General features: G+C 44.9%; 1 protein-coding gene across 3 annotated transcripts in view; it reads right to left on the bottom strand.

The window, feature by feature from the left end:
- LOC309400494 (voltage-dependent calcium channel gamma-7 subunit) overlaps positions 1–14706 on the bottom strand; it is a 198997-nt gene extending 184291 nt beyond the window's left edge. For all 3 annotated transcript variants that reach the window (XM_081969021.1, XM_081969020.1, XM_081969022.1), the window contains exon 1: positions 14390–14706. The gene's annotated coding sequence lies outside the window, so the exon portion shown is untranslated. The remainder of the gene's footprint in view (positions 1–14389) is intronic.
- Positions 14707–15662: the final 956 nt, after the last annotated feature.

Genomic DNA, 15662 nt, shown 5'->3' with positions numbered 1-15662 from the left:
TGGACCACGCCCCAGACTTTCCCTGATCTATTCATATGGAAACAGCAAGCTTTTCCCACATAAGAAGAAGACTCCATTTCCCCCTACACACTCCTATGTTCATAGAAAAGGCATGGGCTCGGAGGTTCTTTTCATTAGTTCAGACCTGTAAGGTTCCTGCCAAGTACATACCAGTTAGGGGCTGTAATGGAACTTCTGGGTTAGGGTCCATTTGCCTATCCCTTTGAACTGGTCCTTCAAAGAGAGAGTGGGAACTGGTGTTTCCAGGGGGAAAATGAACACAAAATCCCATGGTGGGTTTCAAAACACACCTTATCTTTTCTTTAACAGTGCAATTCACACATTTGCTTAATTTCTTTCCTGAGGCAGTTAAAAGACCTCTTTCCCTATAATCAGCAGTATTGATATGCAAAGTAAGGAAGGCATACAGAGTCAGTTCAGATGTTCACCCTTTCATTCTTTGTCCTCTCTAATGCACGGATTAAAGCCCATAATTCTGCTACTTGGGCACTAGTGCCTTTTGGGAGAGGTCCACTCTCAAAGATTTGGGCAAGAGAGACTACTGCATAGCCTGCATAATGTTTTCCCATAGTAATGAAGCTTGATCCACCAGTGACCAAGTTATAGTCTGCAGATTTCAACGGCATGTCCGTTAAGTCTGGTCTGCATGAAAACTGACTCTCAATGATTCTCATACAATTATACTCAATTTCGGGTCCTGGTATTGGCAAAAGGGAGGCAGGGTTTAAGGGCATTTGTTTGCTTCAAGGTCACTTGTGGATTTTGAGTCAGGAGTGCCTGATATTTGTAAATGTCCCTTCATTTCTAAAATTCCTTGAATTGTGTGGCTAGTGTAGATATTGGTAGGCTGTCTAAAAGTTAATTTATTAGTTTCCTCCATTAGGAGAGCCGTGGCGGCTAGAATTTTAGGCAATGTGGCCAGCCTTTTGCACCACAGTCCAGTTGTTTAGATAGATAAGCCACAGGTTGTTGCCAACTTCCTTTTTCTTATCAGAGCCCGAGATAATTCTGACTTTAGGGCTTTGTACGCCTGTTTCTGCTTTAAACCCCAAGCAAGGGTTCTTCTTTTCTTTTTTTTCCACCCCCCTTCGTAGATGCGTAAGGAGGTTTGGCTAGAAGCGTGAAATTTGAAATCCTCATTCTGCAATATCCTGCTGCACCTAAGAATTCTCGCAACTCTTTCCTGTTCATGGGTTCATAATTTGGCATACAGCTTCTTTTCACTCACATCCTATTAATCTTTGTCCCTGCGTTATGGTGTACTTTAAGTATTTAACTTGGGGCTTTTCCAGCTTTTTGCCTTGGGGCACGGTGTCCCTTGTCCATTAACAGATGAAGCAATTGATTGATTGGTATTTTTTCTTCAACAAATCTCCTTTGTCTGTTCGGTTACTGAGATATTATCTACATATTAGAGTAGCACATTTCCATCTTCGCAAGGCTGGAAATTTTCTAGGCCTGAGGCAAAGGCTTCACCAAAAAGGTAGGTGAATTTTTAAATCCTTGGAGAAACCTAGTCCAAGCACACAGCCTCTTTTGACCCGCTACGGGGTTTTTCCTACTCAAAAGCAAACAGTTTTTAGTTGTCTCTATGTATTTGAGATGGTGAAGAAGGCATAGCCAAACGGGCATGGCTAGAGGCTTTACTTGTATAATTATTGGTGCATGATTATACGCATGGCCTGGTGGATTCTTGAACCAGCATTACTCACCATATCTCATCTGGGGGAGTGCCTCATCATTAGAGCCATTTTATCTTCCTCAAAGGACAGTGTAGCTCCCATTTTGCATAGGATATCACGACCCAAAAGAGGAACTGGGCATTCAAGCATGTCTTGGGACATTCTTGTAGCCAGTGCCCCCCCACCCCTTTTTTCTTTCTTACACCAATTACATCGACCTCTGCTTTGGGGTTTGGAATTATTTGACAATGCAACTGTCAGCAATTCAGCTTTACTTTGCATCCTGTCATCTCTCTTTCTTCCGTCTACTTTTCACAAAGACCTTTCATGCAATTTCCATTTTATTCAATCCACCCAGACCTATATGCACAAATACCCTGAAACAACACTTTCAGGCCTGGGGAAGAGTCTGTCCCTTTAAATCTTCAATTTTCTTTCCTTGGGAAACATGTGGCTCATTCTCCAAGCAGTTTATATCCTATCGTTCCCCACAGCTTCAAGCCCCACCTGAAAAGCTTACTTATTTTGCCAGCTGGTTAAACATATCAAAATCAATTGAACGCCATTCAATTCTAAATGTTATTAGTATAGATACACACCTAAGAATTACATCAAATTAATCAAGTCCAATTACCTAGATCTTCCTATTCAATAGGCTTTACCTTTTTATGACCTGCTAAATTTCTTACTTTTGCTTGAAGTTATGCCCATTGTTCTATCTCCTTAAGCACTAGATTGTTAATACCTGTCTCTGCCCTGGGTGTTCCGTTTCTAATTTGGATCTCTAATTTTTAAAGATCCAAAACTTTCTTGACCTCCCAGCCACGCTGGCATATTTTTAAAGATCAAGGTGTATAGAGACAATGTATAGAGATGTTTGTCCATACATTGTTTGCATTCGGCCAGGGTTCTAGGTTGGATCTCCCAGCAGCGCTGGCATATTTTTAAAGATCCAGATGTATGGAGACTTTCATTAACACATCGTTTGCATCTGGGTGGGGCTCTTGATTCATCTGATGGTGGCCAGAATCTGAGGCCCTATTCAAAGGCACCCCAAACCTTGGCACAAGGTCTTTTAGTACACACAAAACCAAGAGATCTCTAAATCTCACTTTCTGGGAAAATTGTGGGGACATCTATTTGCCACACAGCACCTGGGAGCCCTGTAGAAGGACTTCCAAAGGAAGTTTCCATCCTGTCTTTGGGTTGTTTTGTCACAACAGAGACAGGCTGCAGCAACCTGATTAACAACAGCATGTGTGCCTCTAACTACCGATCCCCGCAAACAACCTCCTCGACAATTCTTCCGGCAGGTCCCCTTGCCCCCCACTCTACCTAAGAGTCTTGGCGAGAAAAAATGTGTTTCCTCTTGCCTTTTGAAGTTCCTTTTTCTCTGAGGTTTTGAGCCCTTGTATGCTCATTCCACAAGTTCAGAGATGCCTTTCCTGGGCCCCCTTTTTTCCTTAATGTCATCTGCAGAGTGACCAATGAAGATACAATACAATACAATAGCAGAGTTGGAAGGGACCTTGGAGGTCTTCTAGTCCAACCCCCTGCCCAGGCAGGAAACCCTATAACGTTTCAGACAAATGACTATACAACATCTTAAAGACTTCCAGTGTTGGGGCATTCACAACTTCTGGAGGCAAGCTGTTCCACTGATTAATTGTTCTAACTGTCCAGAAGTTTCTCCTCAGTTCTAAGTTGCTTCTCTCTTTGATTAGTTTCCACCCATTGCTTCTTATTCTACCTTCAGGTGCCTTGGAAAATAGTTTTTGACTCCCTCTTCTTTGTTGCTCTTCTCTGCATTCTTTCTAGAGTCTCCACATCTTTTCTACATCGTGGTGACCAAAACTGAATGCAGTATTCCAAGTGTGGCCTTACCAAGGCCTTATAAAGTGGTATTAACACTTCACGTGATCTTGATTCTATCCCTCTGTTTATGCAGCCTAGAACTGTGTTGGCTTTTTTTTTGGTAGCTGCTGCACACTGCTGGCTCATATTTAAATGGTTGTCCACTAGGACTCCAAGATTCCTTTCACAGTTACTACTGTTGAGCAAGGTACCATCTATTCTGTACCTGTGCATTTCGTTTTTGTTGCCTAAATGTAGAACCTTACTCTTTTCACCATTGAATTTCATTTTATTAGATAGTGCCCAATGTTCAAGTTTGTCAAGATCCTTCTGTATCTTTAGCCTATCTTCTGGAGATCATACTGACCATTCTCTTATTTTCTTCAACCTCAGGATCTAATGTGGTATATTGCCTAAAGGTTTGGTAAATGCATTCTAGGAATTCCCCTGGATTTTTATCCTGTTTCTGTTGAATTTAATAGACCTTCCTTAAATTCTTAACTTTTGTTTGAATCCTAACAAAACTAAGGTCCAATAGTTTTGCGGCTGAATGTAGGTACTAGGTTCCTAATCTGGTTCCTTCAGTAACCATGTCCAGTCTGGATTATTTTTTTTACATGATCCGTCTGCAAAGGCTTATTCATGGTTACCTTCACCAGCCTTCTTTTCTCTGTGGTTAATAAAATTTCCATCAGACTTTTTATGTCAGCCCAAGCAGACTGGTGAGTTCAGAAAAATGGATGCAAAAAGGACATGCATCTCATCTGGATTTTCTCTATAAGCAGGAATTTGATTTTTCCAATTATATAAATCAGTCATTGAGAATGAAGCATATATCCACACCTTACATAGCTCCCCCTCAGCTTCTGGCAATAAAATTCTCTTAGGGGCAATCTGAGTTTTTATCTCAACTGCTCCCTTGGATCAGGTTTGTGGTCCATTTGATCTGTCCCTTCGATAAGCTCTTTGGTTTTCTTTCTCCTGGCCCCACCTAATGGGACAGTTTGTTCTTTCTTTTTAACAAAACAAAAAAACACTTAAACACATCATCAGTCCTAGGCTGCATCAACAGAGGGATAGAATCAAGATCATGTGAAGTGTTAATACCACTTTATAATGCCTTGGTAAGGCCACACTTGGAATACTGCATTCAGTTCTGGTCGCCACGATGTAAAAAAGATGTGGAGACTCTAGAAAGAGTGCAGAGAAGAGCAACAAAGATGATTAGGGGACTGGAGACTAAAACATATGAAGAACGGTTGCAGGAACTGGGTATGTTTAGCTTAAGAGAAAGAAGGACTAGGGGAGACATGATAGCATTCTTCCAATATCTCTGGGGTTGCCACAAAGAGGGAGTCAAACTATTCTCCAAGGCACCTGAGGGTAGAACAAGAAACAATGGGTGGAAACTAATCAAGGAGAGAAGCAACTTAGAACTGAGGAGAAATTTCCTGACAGTTAGAACAATTAATCAGTGGAACAGCTTGCCTCCAGAAGTTGTGAATGCCCCAAACACTGGAAGTCTTTAAGAAGATGTTGGATAGCCATCTGTCTGAAACGGTATAGGGTTTCCTGCCTGGGCAGGGGGTTGGACTAGAAGACCTCCAAGGTCCCTTCCAACTCTGCTATTATATTGTATTGTATCTTCATTAGTCACTCTGCAGATGACATTAGGGAAAAAGGGGGGGCAGGAAAGGCATCTCTGAACTTGTGGAATGAGCATATTGTATTGTATTGTATCAAGGACAACCATGCAAGTTAAAACAGACAGGAACTAAACGTTTCGTTGAGACTCTCTTTTTCTTTTTCTTTCCTCCTTGAGGCTTGTACAATAGGGGTGAGGATAATTTCTCTGCCAGAGACTTTACTAAAACTCTCTCAAAGCTTTTTTTTTTTCTCCTCAACATGCATTGGAGAGGCATTCGAGGAACGCTCCCCACCTTCCCATGTTCTATTTCTAAGACACTGTCACCGACCTGGGGTGCCGGAATACCATGGTCTCCTCCAGGAACTGCGATGACTTAACCACCCACACAAGCCTAGAGCCTCATTAGGATATGCCGGTTCCATTTGGAAGGGACGCTATCCCGGGCTCAGGGGGGTGACTGGGCCCCCTCTTCCACTCCTAACCGAGTGGGTCTACAATTCTTTTGATACTTGCCTGCAGGCATCTTCTTTCTCAGCTGGCGTAATTTTTATTAACTTGTCCTGATCCTGGTCAGATTCTTGGATCGGTGGTGTCCTCCGGATGCCCAAGAGTGGTCATCGGCCCCCTTCCAGAGAAAGATCTCCGTGGCGCTTGAAGAAGGGTGAGATGGCCTCGATGGGGCACCGGTCGGTCCGTTCCGTCCTCAGCGTAATATCGCTCTAAGTCCTGCCGCCACGGTCGCCAGAATTGTTGCAGAAAATGACAGGCATTAGACTTCTCAGGATACAGGAAAAGTTTATTTGGCAGCCAGGTTCAGAAACGTTAGCCCATGGCTAACGTTGTGAATTTCTGAACGACGTTCATTATCGAAGCACGCATTCTTATACATTCTCAAAGACAGTGTAACACGGAAACACTTTACTCATTTCTTATTGGTTACATTGAGGAAAAAGCCTTATAAGGAGATGGGGGTCTTCTTCTTTTGTTACAGGTATGGACTACGTGCCATTAACGAACTTTAATTGAACCTTGTGGTTTTGGACTTTTGACATAGGGACATTTGCTGGAACATGTTGTGGTTGAAGGCTGATGACATTTCCCTGTCCCTTTAAGCAAGCTTCTAACTGTCCCTTTTATGCCACGTCTTCATTCTTATATTTTAATCCATATTTTATTCTACTTTATTAGGAATGACATATTATACAATTTATATAAGTTTTATTTTTTGTTCAAATTGCTTAGAGTTAGTATTTTAAAGTATAGCCACACTGCTACATATCTAAGGCACAGTCATGTTTGTCTGATGTGTAAACCCTGGTAAGGAATGTATGCACAGTTTCTGGCTTGAGGTATGTGCCAGGCACTGCATAATACAGAAAAACAAGAAGTGGCTGAGTGCTTAGTATGAACTTAATTCACTTTAGGCATTTAGGTATAATAATAAATTATAGGCAGACTGTTAGCATGTGACTAACCTGGGTCTATCTTCCTGGGAAGGGTGGACAAGCGGCCGTTGATAGGTATGTATAAAATATGCTGAGATCTGTAACCAGGTGTGGTCTCTTACCTGTGTGTCTTATGAATATTTTATAGTTTTAGCTATATAAAAGTGTTTTAAAGAAGTTTAATCTCTTTGGTTTACTTCCCTTTGACACAGAAAGCTTCTGTTCATGGAACATGCTTACCCATGATTAACTGAACCACAATTTTCTGATTGGGCCAATTATCTGGGATTAGATGGTATTCTGGGCTTAGTTTGCAGAAGATGGAAATTTAAGATCTAGCCAACTATTTTTATGGTTCAATGTGCCACATGAAAACAGTAAAAATTTAAGTGCCACTTATTCTCAGGCACCTGACAGTGCAGTGTTCCTCAACCTTGGCAACATGAAGATGGGTGGACTTCAACTCCTAGAATTCCCCAGCCAGCATGACTCCTTGTCCCATTTTCCTCAGTACTTCCTTATTGGATACCCACAAATATTACCGAGCCTTGATTTTTTTTAGTCACAAATTTATAATTCTCTTCATGATGCTATTTTGCACTTTCAAAGTCTAACATCACCTCCACTTGCAATGCCGTTTTCAAGAACTTTTCCTTGCTTGTATCTAGTGGGGTTTCTAACTATGTTTTCTTTGGCCACATCTGTGCCATTGAGATAACACACACACACACACCAGGATAAAATTATCTGTTATCATACAGTATGTGTGTGTATGTAAGTTAGTAAAGTAGAATTTGGGGTGGATAGAGGACCAGGGGAGAATGGCAAAGAATCCAGGCATAAACTGAATTGCAGCCCCTTTGAGGGGACTCAAGGATGAGAAAGGGTCTTGTCTTCTTATGAGTTGTTGATAATTCCCGGCAGTGTAGTGTTACCGCAGCTGCTAGCTGAAAAACTTCATCTGACATCTCCCATCTGCAATGTGTTTATTTTGGTTACAGAAGGTGACACAATACCCAAACTATCCTACACAAAACCTGTTCCAAATCAGCACATACACACACACGCATATAACACAATCAGGCACATAACTCTGTGTGTGCGTGCGTGCGTGCAGTATATGTGTGAAGAAGGGGGGGGATTATATCAGCTAGTAAGAAAAGGGATGTCTATGTTTATGTATGTGTGTACACACACTTCAATGCAGAGGGATGTTTAAAGAGATGGATGACACTTGGGAAGATAGCTTCTTCGCTAGAAGGTTACAAGTAGAAGAGACAGCAATCTTAGCCTGTTCTGGATTTCTTGCTTTGCACATTACCATTCCTGGGTAACTAGATGATTGCAGAGGAAAATAGCAATGTAAATATTTAACAGAATATTGGGCACTTTAGAAAACATCAGGAAACAGAATGGATTATTCATACAGTCCTAACTTACAACAGTTCATTTAATCGCCGTTCAAAGTTACAACGGCACTGAAAAAAGTGACTTATGACAGTTTTTCACACTTATGACAGTTGCAACATCCCCATGGCCATGTGATCAAAATTCAGACACTTGGCAACTGATTCATATTTATGACGATTGCAGTGTCCCAGGATGATCACCTTTTGCACCCTTCTGACAAGCAAACTCAAATGGTGTTACTAACTTAACAACTTCAGTGGTTCACCTAACAAGTGTGGCAAGAAATGTCATAAAATGGGGCAAAATTCATTTAACACCTGTCTTGTTTAGCAACAGAAATTTTGGACTCTGTTGTGGTCATAAGTTGAGGACTACCTGTATTGCTTTGGGTTACTCAGTGCTAGGGTTTTTAATAATTACCGTATTTTTCGCCCTATAAGACGCTCCGGAATATAAGACGCACCCAATTTTAAAGGAGGAAAATCTAGAAAAAAAAGATTCTGAACCAAATACTGTAGTAAAATATTTTATATCAACTGTATAAAGTTAACAGCAGTTTAAGAACAATTTTATGTCCCCCATTTTTAGATGACCCAGGCAATGTTCCCTCTAATTTTTTTTCAGTGTGAGCAGAAAAGTATAGTATTTGAGCAGCACATTTTTATGCCTGAGCAGCACCTGCATTTTTTTCACAGGTGTCACCTAAGACAACAAAATCAGTATTATTTGAAACTCAAAGTTATGTTCATTCAAGGTACCCGCTTAATTAAAAGTGTTATATAGTATCACTTAACAACGCTCCTGCTTAGTAACCAAAATGTTGGGTCAGGAACTCTGGCATTGAAGCATGCAAGTCTTAAAGCTGTCAAGTTACAAGATCCTTGCATCCCTAACCCTTTAGGAAAAAAAACCCCAAGGGGTCTTCAAACCTGACAGCTTGAAGACTTGTGGACTTCAACTCCCAGAGTTCCTCCTCCAGTCATGTTGGCTCAGGAACTCTGGCATTGAAGCATGCAAGTCTTAAAGCTGTCAAGTTACAAGATCCTTGCATCCTTAACCCTTTAGGAAAAAAACCCCAAGGGGTCTTCAAACCTGACAGCTTGAAGACTTGTGGACTTCAACTCCCAGAATTCCTCCTCCAGTCATGTTGCGGCGACGTCATCTGTGTGGATCTGCTCCATCTTCGGTTTTTTTCACAGGGGGCAGGGCTGCTGCTGAAGATGCCAACGACGAGCCCTTGCCGCCACCAGAATAACAGCTGCCTCCTCTTCCTCCTCCAACAGCACCACCACACTTGGAGTGAAGCCGTCAAAGCTCCCGCTGGCGCCCCCGCCCATGGCAGCAGCGGCAGCGCGTCCCCCATGAGGCTTTTTTCCCCCTGCTGCCCTCCTCCGCCTTCCTACTGGCTCCCGCCCGTGGCAGCGGCGGCGGCGCCTCCCCCTCTGTTCAGAGCATCTGAGCTGAGCCCCGTTACCCCTGCCCCCTCCTCCTCTGCTGTTCTCAAAAGCACGGCGGAGGAGGAGGGGGCAGCAGGGTAACGCGCTGCCCAGCTCAGATGCTCCGAGTGGAGAGGGACGCGCCGCCGCTGCTGCCATGGGCGGGAGCCAGTAGGAAGGCGGTGGAGGGCAGCAGGGGGAAAAAAGCCTCATGGCTTCTCAAAAGCACGGCGGAGGAGGAGGGGGCAGGGGTAACGGGGCTCAGCTCAGATGCTCCGAACAGAGGGGGAGGCGCCGCCGCTGCTGCCATGGGCGGGAGCCAGTAGGAAGGCGGCGGAGGGCAGCAGGGGGAAAAAAAGCCTCATGGCTTCTCAAAAGCACAGCGGAGGAGGGGGCAGCAGGGTAACGCGCTGCCCAGCTCAGATGCTCCGAGTGGAGGGGGATGCGCCGATGCTGCTGCCATGGGCGGGGGCGCCAGCGGGAGCTTTGGCGGCTTCACTCTAAATGTGCCGCCGCTGCCATGGGCAGGAGCTTTGGCGGGAGCTTTGGCGGCTTCACTTCTCACTGTCAGGAAATCTGCCGCAGCGTCGGGCAGCAAATGTGGTGCTGTTAGAGGAGAAGGAGGCGGCAGCAGATATTCTAGTAGCGGCAGGGGCTTTGAGGGTTTATTTTAGCTGCAGCGCCGGGCGCAAGCAGCTAGGATTGGCCGCCCACAAAGGACCTCCCCGGGCTTGCTAGGCTGAACTAGAGTCAGTCACCCCGCGCTCACCAAAACAAGTCCGGGGAGGTCCTTTGCAGGTGGCCAGTTCTAGCCGTCTGCAAAGGACCTCCCCAGCCTCCGGCGCCTGTGACAGTACAAAACACCGCGCGGCAGTTGGAAACTGCTGCACGGTGTTTTGTTGCCGCGCACCTTAGAGGGAACAGTGGACCCAGGTGGCCACATTCGGCTTATAAGACGCACTCAGATTTTCACCCTCTTTTTGGGAGTAAAAAAGTGCGTCTTATAGGGTGAAAAATACGGTATTTACCTGTCTGTTAACCTGTCTTCTCTTATAATTTGTTACGTGCTGTTTACTACTGTCTGTGTCCAAGCTAGGACGGATTAAAAATTTAAGACACAAAACGTCCAAAAATGCACTTGTGTTTCACCCATATACCAGTCCCTATGGTTAAATATTACATGTGCATGGTTTGTGCAAGATGTTAATTATCCATGATCTATTTATCTATGATTTATCACATACTGTACTAGACAAAATTCACCCAGCAGACTAAGCAAAATCCCAAAACATGCACAAGATCTGTTGACACAAAAGGCAAAAAGAAAACAGCAAACAATGCTGGATAGGGCTGAATAAAATAAATAAAGACTACAAAGTTGGGAAACCTTTTTTTTTATTTTAAAGGGAGTGGGGTGGGGTAAACAGTTTCAAATCTGCATCCAGCCACAAATCTTGCTATATAAATCAGCCTAACCTGGCTGAGGTGAAGACTGTTCACTGTGCTGAGCCCCTTGTATGTGTGATACAATCAGAGTACAATTAATGTAAGGCTATTTCACAGATCTGTTTTCGGAATAAAAGGGAACATACCTATGCCTAACCCATATGTTCATCTCCAAGCTTTGAAGGGATGGGTTGTAGCTGCAACGCAGGATACTTTTCAGGAATTTTAAGGGACACTAAATTTTTACAGAACTAATGATTTTTTTGGTAAGTGAGAGGTTAGTTTTTTTACTTCACTATAAAGAAATGGCATTTGGAAGTAGAAAATCCCATTTCCATTTTACCCGTTGATTTCCAAACTCAAAATGGTAAGCTCCATTTACAAGAAAACATAAATGCCATTTTGGACTTCAAATCCCAGGATATTGGGATTGTGCCTGATAAAGCCTTCCTCACCCTAATAATCTCCAAATAAATCAGACTACACATGGACTTGCCACCCAGAACAAGATATAATGTTTAAGCTGAGCATCTCTGTAAATATTCTACAATAAACAAACAGCAAACAATTTTCAGTCCTCCTCAGAGAACCTATTTCAGCCTATCCAAGAAACTAAGCCTAGGAAAGTGAATTAGAGGTTCCTTTGTTTAAGACTAGCAGTCTAGCCACTATGCCCTACTGCCTCCCACACAACCAGCTCAGTATCAAGGGAGGCATAATAACATTTCCTTCATCATCCCTTTCACTGCATAAAATGATACTCTGGCTTCCTGATGCTCCAACTCACAGCATACTACTTGTAGTAATGATGCTGTGCCTGACACAGATTCACAACGGTAGTAAAATTAGGTCTCAGCCACCCTGCCTCCTATTTGGCTCTTGTGTGCTATGTCAGTCTGTGGGAATGAGAGGTAAAGCTATGTAAAGGCATGCGTAGAAATTACCATGATCTCAGTAGCTGTTTATCTTGGAAACCTACAAACTCACCTAATTAGCAGAACCAAATGCAGGAATAAAGGAAAGGTGATGCACAGCCGTTATCTATTAGCTCATTAATTCACCAGAGCAAAGGCATGAGTTAACCTTGGCCTGAATAGTATTCTTGATTCTCTAGGGAAGATTTGGGGGAGTGAACCTGTTATTGCAATGTGTTGTTGCTCTGTGCTTTGCTTGTAAAAACTATATAAAACCCAAGTAAACTCTGCGAAAGGCAGACAGATATTTTGGACACAAACTGCGTGATGGATTTCTGAAACCTACATCAGTCTGGTACTGATCTCCATCCCATCCCACTACCAGAACCTTCCTTGCAGCCATGGCTATACCACCATTTACCTGTCAAGAAATACAAGCTTATAGACATATCACATCTGGAATTACCTTAATTGTTAGTGCTTCTTTTGTGTAAAATCGCCCACTCTCTAACAGACTCCCCCAACTAAGCACCATCATGAGGATAACCTCATCATAGGTAGTACGATGCCATTCCAAATATTGATGTTCCTCTGCTAGTAAGCCCACCAAGACAGAAGGATAGAAAATTCACATGGATGCCTGTTTTGAGGGAAACTTCCCTATAAAAGACATTCTTCTGAAGAAGGCGATCAGTCAAGGATGAGTGAGAAATATGCTAAGCTTAAATCCATCAGCATATCCAGGACAGGACAGGACACACACATGCACACAAAGATAACCCTTGTTCACTGTATAATGTAGGAATCATCCTCAATAAATTATATGTGCCTGTAATAAAATATTAATAGAGGGTAGTAGGGGGGTGGGAGTAGCATAACCCCAGTGTATGAAAAGATATGTGCAATATGCTAAGACAAGGAAAATAGGAGTTAAGGGAAATCATGCAAAAATACCAGGGCATCGAGCAGAGAGATGTACAATACCCTCCATGCAATTATTCTTGCAGGCAGATTGATGCTTGGAAAAAATTGAGGGGAAAACCTTCTCTATCAGTTTCTTAGTCACATGTGTGCACACAGACCAACACACACTGCACAATAGTGCACGCATCCTCAATCTTGTATTCTTCAAATATGTTTGGACTACAACTTCCAATATCCCCAATGATCAGCCTCCATCATCGGGATGATGGTCATGGCAGCCCAACTAATACATCTGTAGGTTAGAGAAGGCTGCCCTGATGCACCATCCAGAGAAAGGTGTTAAACATTCTTGCATCCTCTCCTACCCTGTCCTATTAAACCTGCACAACACACTAGCGCAACCTCAGAAGTGGGCTAAGCAAAAAACCCTACAGTATTGCAAGAAACCAGTCTCATGTTCTGTCTGAAATCACGGATTGCCTGCCTGCCTATTAGTGAGGAGTTAAAGAAATCTATGTATGACACCAATTATCTCCCCCTACCCTAATACACAAACAGACCTCGCCCTGTTAAGGTCTTGTAGCATAACAGACACATCCTATCATTCTGGCCCTAGAACACCACAATGGAAGTATGAATCTCGGACAAGTAATCTTATGTTCTTGACACATTGATTATTTTTCTTAGCAAGGTGGGGAAAACAGTGAAGATATTTACAGCAGCAGCAGCAGCAGGTTGATGGCTATTGGTCCAAAGATTTTAAAACCAAAGGTGGACAGGTGCTGTTTTTACCCATGCACATTTTCAAAAAAGCCAGAGAGGAAACAGAATTCCTAGCTGCAATGGGAATTTTGTTCAGACCCGATGAAAATTTGCACTTTTAGAAATAGACGGTTTACCCAAGTAGGCAATACGCATTTGTAGTGACAAAAGAAAGTTGCCACCTGCAGTATCCCACAATCTTAAAACTGGGGATTATTATTCCAATAATTACCTGCCCTGTACTTCAGCACCCACTTACCCAGAAGCAGATTTAAGACAACTCTATGAGCATATAGCAACCAGCCACACACTTGCTATCAGGAAGGAATTAAAAGATGCAGATATTTCAAGTGGAAGCCAATTCCTTAAAAAAAAAAAAGAACCAGAAGGATTCAAGACTCCAACCATTATACATCTGCCACACATCTAGATTCCACTAGGTTCCACAACCACCATTCCACTGTCTAATGCTATAGAGAAAGGCCAAAGTTGTCCAAAGTAGGATTCACAGCCCCAAAGGAAGAGATAAACAAGTGGATTCTCTCCGAAGATCAGCAAGGGCGGTGGGGTGGGGGATAATGGGGTTGCCGATGGCCCCAGTTTTCCAGTATATACATAACTCTGGTCTCTGGAGTTCTGCCTGGCATCCTGATTTATGGAGTGACACCGGGCAGGCTGCATAGTTCCAAGGTATGAATGCAGACGGGCACGCACGCACCTCCCCCTTCCCCCCAGAACCAGCAGGGCCCGGGGGAAGCCGGCCCAGGGAAGGCAGGCAATGGCTCTCAAGTAATAGGCTTGGCCGACCAAGGCAGGGATCGGCCGGAAGGGCAGTCGCTCGTCTCACCTTGCGGTTAGAACGCCGCGGGGGCTCCGGATTCCTCGCTCGCCTTCCCCCGCACTTGCATCGCTCCCCTGCTTGTTACTTCGCCTTGTTTTGTACCCCGACGTCGGCGGCGGCCGGGGAAGGGAGCAGGTTGGGGAAACCGCCTTTTCCCCTTTTCTGGGAGGGGTGCGGAATGGGGACCCCCGGCTTCAAGGACCGGCCCTCTGCAAGCCCAAAGGCCAGGGGTCTATTGCTGGGCGCCCCATCCAGAAGTTTGATTCATTCCAAAGTGAGGAAGGAGGAGAGTGTGTGTGTGTGTGTGTGTGTGTGTTGTGGGGAGGGGGAGGAGGGGACGGGTGCAGCGTTTCGAAAGGGGCGGCGGAATGGAAAAAGGAAACGCTGCAGCAGTGGACAAACGGGGGGGGGGGATCTCGATCGGGGAGCGGGAGAGAGGAAGGAAGGGAGGGAGGAATGCAGCAGTGGACAAGCGGGGGGGGGGGGGAATCTCGATCGGGGAGCTGGAGAGAAGAAGGAAAGAAGGGAGGAATGCAGCAAGGGGCAGGGAGGGGGGCAATGACAGAAGGGAAAGCAGCGAAAGCAGGCAGGCGGCGGCAACGGCAGACGAAAGGCTGGGCGCCGAACAGGGGACCGCCAGAGGACGAGGCGGAGGGGGTCCCGAGGCAAGAGAGCAGAAAGAAAGAGGGATCGAGGCAGGAGAGAATGAATGCAGCGGGAGGAGGGGGCGAGGGGAGCAGCAGGGAAAGCCGCCTCGGGGGACGGAGGGGAGCGACAGAAGCCGGCGCCGAGCAAGCAAGGCTTCCTGGAGGCGGGATGCACAGGCGGGCGAGGAAGGGGGCGATGGAAGGCGGTCCGAAGGGCGGCCAAAGCAACGCAATTGCAAACAGGAGGGGGAGCGAAACGCACGAGGAAGAGAAGGCGGGGGGGAGGGGCACCGGGGAGAAAACCCAACAAACCTCCAGAAGAAAGCAAGGAAGAAAAAGCGCGGCTGGGCTGTCTAGGAGTCGGTTCCTCTGCTTTCACACGTACACGCACAAACAGAACCACACACCCAGGATGGAAAGCACAGGGTGCTCCAGCTACCGGATCCAACTGGATCACGAGATCCGCTTGGCTGGGAACTGACGAGGGGCGCGAGGAGAATTCACAATCACTCCCAGCGCAGCAACACCCAACCCGGCTCACTGCAGCTGGCCGTGTTGTCAGAGGCATCGCTCTTAAAGGGACCGACGGATCGACTGGTGCTCGCAGGTTTGCACGCTCAGCCGGTGTCTAA

Source organism: Natrix helvetica (genome assembly GCF_964273705.1).
Source record: "Natrix helvetica genome assembly, chromosome: W".
Classification (NCBI taxonomy): domain Eukaryota; kingdom Metazoa; phylum Chordata; class Lepidosauria; order Squamata; family Natricidae; genus Natrix; species Natrix helvetica.
Note: the sequence above shows the minus strand (reverse complement) of the source record. Positions and strands in the feature narration are given on the sequence as shown.